The sequence below is a fragment of the Parasteatoda tepidariorum genome, chromosome 1 (assembly GCF_982258835.1).
Source record: "Parasteatoda tepidariorum strain Cologne lab strain chromosome 1, Ptep-v5.0, whole genome shotgun sequence".
NCBI lineage: Eukaryota > Metazoa > Arthropoda > Arachnida > Araneae > Theridiidae > Parasteatoda > Parasteatoda tepidariorum.
In genome coordinates, this window is record NC_141755.1 from 130,793,536 (window position 1) to 130,807,704 (window position 14,169).

The 14,169-nt window shown below is 31.8% G+C and overlaps 1 protein-coding gene across 3 annotated transcripts in view; it reads right to left on the bottom strand.

The window, feature by feature from the left end:
- The window catches only part of LOC107442432 (organic cation transporter protein), a 56,675-nt gene extending 43,722 nt beyond the window's left edge, over positions 1-12,953 (bottom strand). Inside the window, exon 1 of one of the 3 annotated variants that reach the window (XM_043051029.3) lies at positions 12,932-12,953. The gene's annotated coding sequence lies outside the window, so the exon portion shown is untranslated. Of the gene's footprint in view, positions 1-11,822; positions 12,257-12,485; positions 12,504-12,931 lie in introns of those variants that run through there. The other 2 variants (XM_043051031.3, XM_071178167.2) reach the window with 2 other exon arrangements.
- Between the last annotated feature and the right edge of the window lie 1,216 nt (positions 12,954-14,169).

Below are 14,169 nucleotides of genomic sequence, written 5' to 3' on the forward strand. Positions count from 1 at the left end.
GTTTATGACAATTATTCTTTTTTTTTTACTCAATTAAAAATTCTTTATTTTGCAAGTTAGGTTTAAGAAGGAAGATGGGGCACTTGTGAACAAAACATCTAGGGCAGTTGTGAACAGTTCACATGTGCCCCTAATATTAAGATTATTATCCTCATGATATTATAAATTTAAAAAACGTGTATGCATTTAAAATTATTATTATTTAATTTTCCATAGTTAATTTATTAATTTTTTCCTTAAAATTTCCTTTTTTATTAAATGGTTGATCGCGCATCACGCATATTAACTCATACACCTGAGAAAGATGGAATTGCTAAAGCTACAAATGAAAAGATAGAAAAAATGAAAAAAAAAGCATGAAAGAGTATTAGAGAAGAAAGAAAAAGGCCCATTACAACTTCTGAGGAACATGAAGTTGCGAAAAACCCAACAGCGGAAAAATTATTGTACAGCTAAAAAATTATTTTCTTACTGACAGTACTGTTGCACAATTTAAATTCACTTAGTTAGATACAACCCCTTCAGTATAATGCTTATCTATATCTGTTATATTAAAGATTTTTTTCTTTGAAATGTGATGATTGCTTTGTGTTTTTAATCTTGTTCATTTGTGCCCCAGGCATGTTCACATGTGCCCACAATTGAAGTAATTTTTCTAAACTATCATAAAGTAAAGAAATATTTTATTGAAGAATCTCAAAAAATTCCATAAGACAAAGAAAAGACTATTTAAACATATGGACTTCCTTACTGTGAGAAATTGATGATATTTTCTGAAAAATGAAGAAATAAAAAAATTTGTTCACATGTGCCCCCTCTCCCCTACATTATTTTGTACTTAAACGATGGTAAAAGAATAATGGCGCAGAAATGAATATAAAGCTAAAAGTAGGGTATGGAACAAAAAAAAAGGCTTTATTTGACATATAGTGGCGTTATACATGATTGCCTGAAGAAGCGTAAGTACAACTGGCAGATGTTCCCTAGTATGGGATATGCCCTCCTCTTACTGTAATTGTTGCTTGGCATCGTCTCTCCATGCTAAGCACCAGATTATCCAGGAGTTCTTGGGGTAAACGTCTCCATTCCTCCTTTAACGCATCTTTCAGCTGATGGGTGTTTCCATGAGGATACTGTCGTGTCACAAGACGTCTCCATAATGCATCCCACACATGCTCTATGGGATTTAGATCTGGAGTTTAAGCTGGCCAATCCATTCGTGTGCTATCTTCACTTTCCAGTAGCTCTTGAACATTTGCAGTACGGTGTGGCCGGGCATTGTCATCCATAAAAATGAAGTCTGGTTCAATGGCCTTTCGGAACAGACGCACATGGGGTAGGATTACCTCATCGCAGTAGCGGTCTCCAGTTACAGAACCTCGGTCGAAGATCTGAAGCTCAGTCCGCCCGTTCAACATAATGCCACCCCAGACGACAACTCCAGGACCACCGTAACGATCTCTTTCCGCGATGTTATTGGGATGAAATCGAGTTCCAACCTCTCTCCAGATCAACTGACGTTGAAAATCGCTTGTAGCACTAAAACGACTCTCATCTGTGAAGAGGACGCGACTCCATTGATGAGGTGTCCAGGTTCTGTGTTCTCTGCACCACTCTAAACGGTGCTGCCGATGGCTAACTTTTAAAGGTATGCAGCGTTCAGGACGTCTAGCAAATAAGCCACCTTTGTGGAGGCGTCTGGCCACTGTAAATCTTGATACTTGTCGTCCTGTGGCTGTGCACAGTTGCTGAGGTATGGCTCTCGCTGACTGAAAATGGTTTCTTTTCGCCTGGAGGACAATGTAACGGTCATCTCTTGGTGTTGTTTTCCTTGGACGGCCTCCACCAACCTTCCGAATTGCTGTACCAGTAGTTTTAAAGGCATTCCAAGCACGAGAAACAACACTTTTGTTGATCCCGAACCCTTCGACGACACTAAGCCCCTCCTCAAGTTTCCGAATCATTCTTCCTCGAGTAAAGTCGTCTAAATGATTTCTTGAAGACATGTTTCACAAAACAAATCACTTGCACTTGCAGCGAATGTCTTTAACTACGGTGCTCTTCATCCTTTTATCACAGCTTTGAAATGCGCGCGCCGACCCACAAGGTTTACGTACAGTCCGCAAAAAAAAAAAGATATCACCCTGAATAACTTTCGTTCTAATGATCGGATTTTCACGAACTATGTGTCAATCTTAATGGTTCCGGGGGGTGACCTCAAATATGCTAATTAATTAGTGCTAACTATTAATTAAGTTACGAAATCAGACACAAAAACGTACTTTCTCTGAATAAACATATAATTTTTTTTGCATATTTGAATTCCTTATCTTCAAAATATACGGGATAGCCGCAATCTGGGAAATGTGGTCCCCATAGTTTGGTCAGGAGAGCGATTCAAAGTTTGGACCCCTTAATGTTAGTTTCGTTTTTTGCGTTTTCAGTCATATTTTAAAAGCTAATGAAGCAATTCAAAAAAAATTTCACCCACTCATAAAACTCATTTACCCAAAGATAATTTCATGAAAAAAATAATTTTTAATAATTATTTATCATTTTTTATTATTTAATTAAAGTGAGGATGAAAAAATTTTGAATTATAAGGTAGGGGTTTTTTTTATACCATTTTAATCCACATATTTTTTAATTGAAAAATCTAAAGTTTCTATTGTTTTTATTTATTATAAGATGAGAAAAATTAAAATTAATTATTTTAAAAAAATAATTTAGCGACAATGAAGAAATGATTTAATAGGGCGATTAATATTAAAATGTGATAAACTTACGAGGAGCTTTACTTAGCGCGAGTGGCGTAAAATTTCATTCATATTTTTTTCGCCAATAATCGCTTGCTAATCTTTTTATTTTTATTTTTTTTAAAACTATGAAATACGATATTTTTTTTTTTAGTCGTCTAAAATTCTATTTGCAATTTTGTAAAGAAATTTGAATAAAACATTTTAATCAACGAGTGTCGAATTTTATAAAAGCATGCTTGTGATAGAATATGATTATACACCAGATTTTGCCTTTTAATGTGATTATTTTTTTATTTTTTAGCTTTTTTCCTCAATAACTGACACATTTTCTATAATATACCTACGTATGAATAGATTTGGAATCAATCATTTCTATCAATTATTCATATTTATCAATTTCTTGAATATATTTTTTATAAATATTAATAAAAATACGTAGTCAACATTTTTAAGCATCTCTCACATCATTGCAAATTTCTCAACATCTTATATATCGTCTTAATCTTAAAAGTAATTTTTTAATCACCTGTCCGGAAGTGTTTCGCAGAACTATTTTACCAACTATTTAATTAAATTTTAACATTTTTAAAAATCTTATTCTTTACCCTACTACGTTTATTATTTCATCATTATTATTTCATCAAGAAACATCATTGTAGGGTATACCGGGCAAATGTATACCAGGCAGTGGCACTTAACTAGACCTAGTATATATTTCAGACATTTACCAAAGTTCTAGTCATACTAGTTCTAGTTAATTGCCACTGCCCGGTATGCTTTTGCTTGGTATACCAGACACTGATGTTTTTATAAGGTCAAGTGTCACTGCCTGGTATACATTTGCCCGGTATATCCTACACCAATGTTTTGTTAAGGTTCAGTGCCATTGCCCGATATATATTAGCCTGATACTCCAAACACTGATGTTTCTTCTAATCTATCGTCAGTAAGTATTACAATATCGAATAAATATAATTATATCCACGAATAAATTAATATCAAATCAGATGTAATAAATATTTCGGACATTCACCAAAGCGACTATGTGATTGTCAACATTCACAGGTGAAAGTCAGGAACCACCGATTTCGGTCATTCACAGTAACATGCACATCATTAATATAACATAATGACCTCATCAGTATGTTTTTTTTTCTTCATATTTTGCCTAAATAACATTTGTCATTCTATAGAATGCCTAGGAAAAGTATGTAATACCTCTCATATTTCATACTTTGCCTAAGAACATCCGGCATTGTATAGAATGCTTAGGCATTCTATTCAATACCGGCGTTTCATACTTTGCCGGTAACAAATATAAGAAAACAAAAATAATCATAGTAGCAGTATTTGGTGGTAAATGTAGCTGTAATCGTATTTGAAGAATTATGCTGTGCGACATTTTATGGTGAATTTGCGAATGTAAGTTTTAGAATGTATCGAAAGATGAGGATGGTATTTGCTAATCATCTTTATTCAAAGAAAGCCTTGTAACCTAAATATCTAGCAGAATTAAGCGATTTTTTAAACAATGAATCTTACAATATGCAACATATTATTTCAATATCTTATTCTTAAACATAACATATTTCAGTGTTTTTAAAATACCACTAAACATTCAGCAATTCCTTGAGTTATAGAAAAAAGAAATATCGTAAATTATAGAAAACCTTGTGAATGCGCATTAGAATTACTATACAATATACATTTTATTTTTCAAGCACTTTTTTTTCCTTCAAACTTTCTTGCCTAGAACACTCGATTAAAGCTGTAAAAATGATTATCCCTAAAATTTTGTATATAGCCATAATAAGTAATGTTAATTTGATTTTAGTATGAAATCCTCGAATTTTTATAGCAAAAACAACATAATCTAAATAATATCAGATAGAAAGTTTATGTATTTAAATTCTAAAAACTTATAAAATCATAAATAATTTATAAATCGATTCAAATTTTCTTTTCAAAGGAGATTAAAATAAAATAAAAATTTGCTTTTTAGACAGAAATTAGCTTAAAAATTGTCTATATCCTAGAAACTTTGAGATATTTCTATTAAATTAAATTTTTTTTTACAGTCAGAAATTGGTTGCTTAGCAACCTAGTGAAATTAAGTCTTCTTCTTTTGAATTAGTCAATGGGTTACCTTAAAATATTAATTTGCGCTGGCGACTTTTATTGGCGGTTTTCTGGACTATCGCCAAATATATAAACCTTTATTGTGACCCAATTTAAGACCCAATTTTTTCAAAATTTTGTCTACCCCCCTAATTCAAGTGTCTGGATTCCAAATATGCAAAAAAATTATATGTTTATTCAGAGAAAGTACGTTTTTGTGTCTGATTTCGTAACTTAATTAATAGTTAGCACTAATTAATTAGCATATTTAAAGTCACCCCCAGAAACCATTAAGATTGACACTTAGTTCGTGAAAATCCGATCATTAGAACGAAAGTTATTCAGGGTGATATATTTTTTTTTTTTTTTTGCGGACTGTACACTTACATCAGCTACGAAGTTTTATTTCTGAAATTTGCATACAAATAATCTTTCTACTAAATTACGTGCATATTATACTGCAATTTCATGGCTATCTTATACTTTGTTGGGGAGCTGCGGCCGAAAAACCCCTTGTTGCTTAAGTTTTGCACACCAGTGTAATAAATATTTACGAGTTATTTTTTACATTAGATAAATGAATTTTATAATTGTGCGCAAAAGTTTTTCAATTCGCTTAAGAAGTTTAAGATATAAGGCAAAATACGCAAAAAGTAAAACTAACATTAAGGGGTCCAAACCCTCTCCAATTATGGGGAATCTATTTCCTAGATTGTCGCATTCCCCTATATTTTGAGTGTCGGAATCCGTCTTAAAAAGGTATGTTTATTCAGAGAAAGTACGTTTTTGCGTTTGATTTCGTAATATCTTCTGCACTTATTAATTAACCTATTTGAGGCTATTAAGGTTGAGTCCTAGAACGCAAAATTCTGATCATTGGGATCAAAAATCTGTTTATTTCTTTTCTTTGGCTCACTGTACGTATTTATCTCTTCATTATTTCAGAGCTTCATAATTTAATTACTTCGCTCTATAGAATATAAAATAAAAGAACATCTTATAAGTCGTTGGTTCCACCTTTTTTTATAAAAAAAAATAAAAACTGTGGTAAGGTTCTGTAGCAATAAAAACTGCAGCAAGTACCTGGAAAAAATTAAAAAAACGGGTATCAATTTTGTCATAAAAAAGCTGAAACTTTCTTAATATTATCTTTCAAATTAAATTAATAACAGCTTTATATTAATATTAATATAATTAACATTAAATTAATATTAATAAATAAATATTAGCCTTTCAAATTAATACTACACTTTCGGATCTACATATATTTACATAGAGGAAATAAAATTTTCTGGTTGAAAATATAATATAAAAAATTTACTTTAATATTACTACCATTTTTTAATTTTCCCGGAGCGTATGAACCCTGTGTAGGTTCCGACTTATTTTTAAAATCGTTAATAAAATTTATTTTACTCCATTCCTATTTATTACTCCCCTTAATAGAGTAGGGGCGTTAAAAATATTTTTGCTTACACATGAAAATCAACTGGGACCGGCGGGTAACAAATATTTCAGTTTATTCAGTTAGTTTAGTTCAGTCGAAAAAATACGTTTTCATAAATTCGTGCATAATTTCGAAATTGAATAATTTATTTATTATTACAATTGATATTGGATTATGCTTAAGAAATTCATCAAATATTTTTCACCTTTTTTTAATGAAACAAAAAGATTTAAGGCAGAAATGTTTTTGATAGTTTTTTTCATTTGATTTCAAGACAATATAATATTAATATAGAAAACATTATTAAAGATCACAAGTTCAAGAATATTTATAAAACTTTTAGTTTGGACAAAATGTGTTCGATTTGTTTTAGTAATTAAATTAATAATTAACATTATTATTAATTAAATTTATATAAAAAGTAATTGCCTCAATAATAAGATTTATTATAAAACAATAACAAAATGATTAAAAATATTAGCTTCAAAATGACGATTTCTAATTGTTATTTATTTTAATTTAACATAATAAGAATTATCGAAAATTATCTGATTGCACAATGATAAATTACGTAAATAAAACTGAGAAAGCAATTGAAAGGCAATTTTTCTCGAATCAATTATTACTTATCTCTCTCGACGCATTCATTTAACTTATCTTTTAGTGGATACACTTAAGAATTATCTTGTTTCTGTTTTGTTTTCAGTTATTTTGTATCACTATCAAGAAGATATTTTAATAAAAAATTATAATTTGGTGGCGCCATCTCTTATAATGTTTAGATACTCCAAGTAATCCTCATTCTAATTATCTGCTTTAGAATTGAAATTTCATTACAGATTTTCCATTTTAATCCTGTAAATTTTTAAAACAATGAAATTACAAAATTGAAATTTTGAACTGTAGATAAACATGAGAGTAAAACTCTAAGTGATCTCTAAGAGATGTAAGAGAGTAACTCTAAATCTTAGCGCATTTTTTTTTTCTTCATTAAATTATTCTTCAACTAAATGCAGTTTAAAGATTTCTTCTTAAAATTATAGATATAAAATTCAAATTAGGAATAAATTCATTAAAAATGTATAAAATTAATATTTCTTCAGAAAAAGTTAGTTGTTGCATTTATTATTATTTTTTTTTTTTAAAGAAAATGAATTTGCAAAATTAGAAATATTTTCTATTTAGAAAATATTATCCACGCCATCTAGTGAGCAGTTTGTCTAAACAAATCCTCATTGAAGTTGCTTCTTTAAAGCAGCTGTACATAACTTGTTCTTTTTTAATTTGATTTTTAAAAATTGAAATAATTAATAATTATTAATAACATTCTGTCTCTTCGCCAGAAAAATCTGAATTTCACAAATTTTGAAGCGCATTTTTTCCGAATGTTTTAAAGATTTATAATGTGTAAATTTTAAAATTAAAAAAAAAAAAAAAAAAAAAATATGTTCTTAAAAATTACTTTTTTATATCATTCTGAAATTCAAATACTTTAAATAAAAAAAAACGCAATTTATGTACGTACAAAAATTAAATAAATAAAATTAAATAAATATAATAAATAAAATAAATAAAAAAAAAATAAAATAAAATAAAGACTGTTTTAATAAGCAATCTAAACTACCCAAAACAATAAATTTTATATAAAGCACAAGAAATTGGAAAATGATACTAATTGCTGAGATAAAGTCTCATTTTTGTCTGTTAGTGTTCAATTAGTTTGTTGGTAAAACGTTTCCTGGTTTTCATTTGTGCGTAATGGAAATTCTAATTATTTTCATTCAAAAAGTCTTTCAAAATATGATTTTACTCCTCTATTTCAATTACTAGTTACTTTGATATCTGGGTTGTGTACAAAAAAGTAAAAAAATAAGAAGAGCATTTCACAAAATTTACTAAGATGATATATCAAGGATGATAAAAAATTAAAAAAATGATTGATTATTAAAAAATAATTTCATTGCTATAATGAACATTCAGGTGGAATCCTATTTCCGTTCAACAATCTAAAAGACTTTTTCGTGGTTTTCCATTGCATGTAACGCAAAATTTTATTTGTTTCAATTTTAATTTAATTTAATTTTAAATAATATATAGGTTGTTTAAATATGATTTTAGTCTGATATTTAAATTGCAAGTTACTTTGATTTCCGGGTTGTGTCAAAAATATAAGAGCATTAATAACCGGTCAAATAAAGGGCCGGTTATGGTATGTTTAGTGTTAACCGATGGCCTTTTGTTCTACTTTATTTTTCATTTTTAAAACGAAAATATTCTGAATTTCATCTTCCAAACAGTCAGGAAAACGAAATCCAACAACTTGATATCGTCACTAATGCATCCAGCTAAGATGACGGAGATAATCAGCACAACTCTCATGCTATCGAAAGTACTGCCTTCCTGTTATACCTAAAAAAAAATGGCGAAATATTGATGCAGAAAAGCGCCAAAGTAATGAAAAACGATGGAGGACTTTTTTTTAAGTAAAAACTCTCGTAAAGTATGCTCTTTAAGTGTTTTTAAGCAAGCTTTTTAATTATAATATAAATGTGGCGTATAAATATTGTACTTGTTAAATAAATCACATTTATACATACTCTTTCCTTTTTTATACTCTTCGCTTTAACCGAGTTTTTTGGTTATCCGAATGAGTCGTGATCCTCTTAAACGCGGATGTTCTGCAGATCGTTAAGACCCAGCAGATCACCCCGCAAGTCAAGCATCTCTGGCTGCGGGTGACCACTACGATCAGTCTGCGTAGGAACCGAGGGTGTGCGGTATGGGTCCCCGTTAAACTGTAAAGTGCTAGCCTTCGCGAGCAGGTTGTCGGGCTACCGAAGCGGGGATGCCATCCTCAGGCATGTCATCCCTCAGGGATGTTTCCTCACATTTATCCGCGACGTAAATGAACTACAAAATCATAAATAATCGGGACTCGACTGCAATTTAACGGGAGAAGAGAAATTTTTACGTAGGTATCATTTTTATATAAAACTATTTTTGGTTGCTCCGTTTACTGCCCTGGAGAAAGAAAAAAAAAACATCTCATAAAATGACGTCGTTTATAATATTTTCATCTTTAAGTATGAAAGAACTGAAACGGTTCTGTTAATAAATGAAGGATCCACTTTAGGATGAGGCTGAAAAGTTGTTCCCAACGAAAGACTATTTTATTCCAGTTTTGATCCCTCTTTTTATTTTAATCTATCTCAGGAATGTAACATTGGATATAATTTTTTTTGTTAAATTTTTCTTGGTTTTCTTTGGATAAATTTTTTTTTTGTTGTGTAAGTACTAATCTGTACTTTGTAATAAATATAATTTTCAAATAACTTCAAAAGAATGTCACTTTAATGTGTATTAAATTTGTTCCGACACTTGAAATATTTGAGATAAAAGAATTCTGACGTAGTTCAATACAAATAAATTTTGAATCTGCAATCATTCTCCGCCTCTGGTCTAAAATGTACCTATAATGATAGCGTATGAAATAGGCATCTGGAAACGATATTAAGGAACTGTTTAAGGACCTAATGTTCAAATTGGAAAAAGTGTGGCTCCTCACTCTCTTTACATTTTTTTTCTGTCCCACAGTGGACTGATCATTAAGACACGGTTCCCAGCAGATCACCGAAGTCAAGCATCACTGGCTGCGGTCAGTAAGCGGGTGGGTGACCACTTGGATCGGTCTGCGTAGGGACCGAGAGTGTGCGGTATGGGTCCCCGTTAAACTGTTCTACCGTAAAGATCTCGACTTCGCGAGCAGGTCGTTGGGCTACCGAAGCGGGGGTGCCATCCCCTCTTCGGTGAAAATGTGATGGCATATCTTCGGATCATCCTCAGGGATGCTTTCCAGACCGTCGATAATAGCCTATTGTGCAGCTGTAGTGCGACGTAAATGAACTACAACAACAACATTTTTTTTCTTCCTAAAAACCAATCCCACCCCTCTCTGTTTCGGGCACTTGAGGAGGCTACATAAAGATTAGACTCTAAAATTGTCCAAAAGGTCGCTTTTTCTGGTAAAAAAAAAAAAGATTAGGGATTTTGCTGAGGCAGTAAGATAGTGCTGAGCTGCTATCGAGTAGAAATTTTAAAAAATATGCGAAGTACCTACGTATTTAGAAACAATATGAAGGAAAGAAAAATTTAATGAAATAATGACCATATGTGGTTTATCATTGTCCTTTTATATTTTATAATCCAGGTACTTTCTGTGTATTCTATACTATCGGTTCGGTCACGGAATCCTCTATTTTGAAGAACATGTAAGTACTAAAAATGTATGAGTAAAACTTCAGATTTTTAACATTTATCAACAAGAAGAAAATAAAAATTACGCATTTAAATCTCTCGAGTCTCAGCGTCTAATCTATTGGACTGGTACAATTTTATCACTTAAAAATAAAACTATTTTAAGACTTTTTATTTTTATTTTATTGGTTATTTTATTGGAGGTTGAATGCCTTCACTAAAGGATTTTCTGGGTAAAATTAAAATTGAATTTACCCTAATGGGTCGGAGTATTTAATGACAATTATAAATTATAAGAAAGGTATGAAATTCGATTTAAATATTCTTTTGGACTGTTTGATGACATATAAATGAATCTCGCCAATTTGAGGCCAGTGTATTTTATTTCGTAACCAAAGACTGCAACTGTACACTATGAAAATATCCTACAGTATGCGGAAAAAAAGATTTTTATGTAATCTTCAAAAATTAAATAAAAAGTTTATTAAGTAAACATTTTTAAATATATTTCAACACTTTACTTTCTCCTAAGCTTATTGAATATCGCCTTTTCTGCCGTTATTTAAAGATAGGAGGTTGAAAACTCACGTCAAATTGAAGAACAAAAGTTAGAGAAGGACATCCAATGATAAAATCACGCTTCTAAGCGATTTGAACTAGCGTTTCTCAGAACAATCCTATCTTCTATTGTCCCCCCCCCCCCAATGAATTAACAGAAGCATTCACGCATCAAATAATAGCATTCACAGAGGCACAAACTCAGGGATATTTCTGTATCGTGATCAGTTGCACAATAATCGCCAAATCCCTTTAAAAACATGACAGAGAGGAACCACAGCTCGTAGCCACTCCTGGGCAAATATGAACGTGTTTTTATAAAAAAAATTTGCGAGTTTAAAATCTAATGAGCACCTTAGTAATTGTAGTTAGTGCAAAAGATCATGATAAGGAAATATCCCCATATTATCCATATAGGGATGATGTTACACTATATTAGAACATAGTTGTTTTGTTTTTCAATTCAGTAATAACCTTTTACTTTAACTAAAAGAAATGACTGTAAATTGGAATATTTTACACATTTGAATATAGTGTAAATTGGAATATCTTACATATTTACAGTGTTATCTTGAATGTAAGTGATAAACAAAAATAAAATGAATTTCTAAATAGGTGCTGCATTTCATAGATATTAATTGCTTTGTAGGGTGTAAGCAAGTTAAATAAAATAAATTTCACTTTACCTCTTCACATTCTTCTTTGATCTTTGGGAAGAAAATAAATTCCTTGCACAATGACTTGGCTGACTCTACATATTGCCGACTGGAAACAATCTCCCAGGGGTGGCAGAGTATCGGAGTGTAACTTGTTCTAATGGTGACAAAGCGTTATTTAGGGTCGATGAATGTTGTAAGTCTTTGCCTACTAACACTTTCCTTGTCCAGACTAAATCTTTTTTAAAACTCAACTCGTCGAACTCATCAAATGGACTAATTCGAACTTTTCTACATGTCTCTCCCTCCTATTTTCTAGCTTTTCCAAGAATTCTAATTCTTGAACTAGATTAGATTATAATCCTTCATTTTGGAAGGAATCGAAAAACAAAACAATTTAAATATAGAACTAAAAGGGAACAGAAAAACAAAAACTGCTGGCTGAAAAAAAGAAGAAAATAAACAAACACTTGTTTACTACAGCATGCGTGGTTACTCTGACCGGGAATATCTTCAGGTTAAAGTCAGTTAACTCTGGGTTAGAGTAACTCGCAGTGAAATGAAATTTTGGAATCTAACCTGGAGTTGCTCTCATAAAACCTGTTTTGAACTGTGACTAAGGGTTAGGGTCAATGGTGAGTACGGGCGGAAAACGGACAACTAGAGACCTGAGTGGTGAAGTCTCATTTTTACCTTTTTGCAAAATGGGTCTTGTTTTGGATTTCATGGCGTCCTCACTTTTCAACTACAATAATCAAGAGTAATAGCAAAAGTGCGCGTGCGTTACTACGGCGGCTGCTGCTGTTTGATTTTTTTTTTAGAATTCGTTTTTTTTTTCACTTTTAATTTTGTTATGCATTAAATGGGTGAGTTTATTTTTGAGTTATGGGTGGGATCAGAGAGATCCCATAAATGCTTCTTGAGTTGTGAATAAACGAGAATTTCATCATTTGAATGATATTTTTGATTTTATTGCTTTAATTAAGAATCAGAAATTCTAACCTTACAGTTCAAACTGGATCGCTTTCAATACTAATTCAGGTGAATATCACACATAAAGAGGGTCCAAACTGATTGACACGGTCCCAAAAGTTAGAGTTGAAGCAAGAAAAAAAAAAGATGCCAAGGCCTAAACTTACCGAGGTTGAAAAAGCCAAAGAACGTAGACGGGAATACCTCAAGCGTTGCACACAAACAGAAAAAACGAAAGGATTCTGTTCGCAAAAGCAAGCCCGTCCCTCGCATAAGTGCAAAATGGGCTGAGAGAATTGAACCTTATCGAAGAGCGAATGGTGACTCTCCGAACCCCTTTCATGCGAATACGAGAACTGGGTGCTGATCACCAATTAAGGAATAAAAGGAACCATTGTCAACGTACCCAATAACTTGTACAAGACCGTAGACTGTCTTCCACGCTATAAATGATTCATTCACTATTCATGTAAAATTGAAAAAAAGTCTAGCTTTCAAATCCTATTTCATGTATGAACTTATGAATCCGAAACGGGTGTAAGATGCAGTCTCCATCAAACACCAATCCGAAAATGTTAATATTGATCTCGATTGGCTGTTCAGTCATCGAAAGAATTGACACACAATGTTTCGGAGCTGCATGTCTGCCAAATTGTGTACCGAGAAGTTAACAGTTAAATGTGTCCAAGATGAAAACACAATAAAGTTTCTTTTCCAAAACAAAACAGCCATTTTGGCAATGGGTAACCAGTGTTGTTCATTTTGTAGTGAATCGTATTTATATTGCTGTTGTTTTCATTAAAGCTTCTTTTTTTCTCATATAAAAACATTCTTTATATAATAAAAGATTCCATGTATTTCTTTCCTCACATTAAAACAGAGGTGGTTAACCTTTTGAAATGCGACAATTTTTTTTTCATAGACAAGTTCATCAAATAACTTTTTTATTCATTTGCAGGCTTGTGTGTACAATGAGGGCTTATAAACCTTTGTCAAATAGAAGGACAGAACAGTAGAATACAAAGAAGGACGTCATCCAGGGTAACGGCGGGATTCGAACCCACCCACCTTCAAGCTTACCAGAACGTTTGGGTGGGCGATAGCGTTCGAGGCCCCTGGTGAAGTATCTGTTCAAATGGAATCACAGTCAAATATAAGAAGTACGATGTGGTATAATTTAGCACCCTATTGAGGTTGCTAATTATTTTAACTTTATTATGGTTCAATATAGCTCCAAAATTTATAACAATGATTAATTTTCTTTTAGGGATCCGTTGCATTTTAGACCAATGTAGCCATACCGCCATTTAATTCACTCTAATCTGTTCACGAACCGGTGAGCTTTTGTTTCACAGTTCTCGGCTACTGTGACTTTTTTTTATTTTTTTTTATTGTTTTATTGACT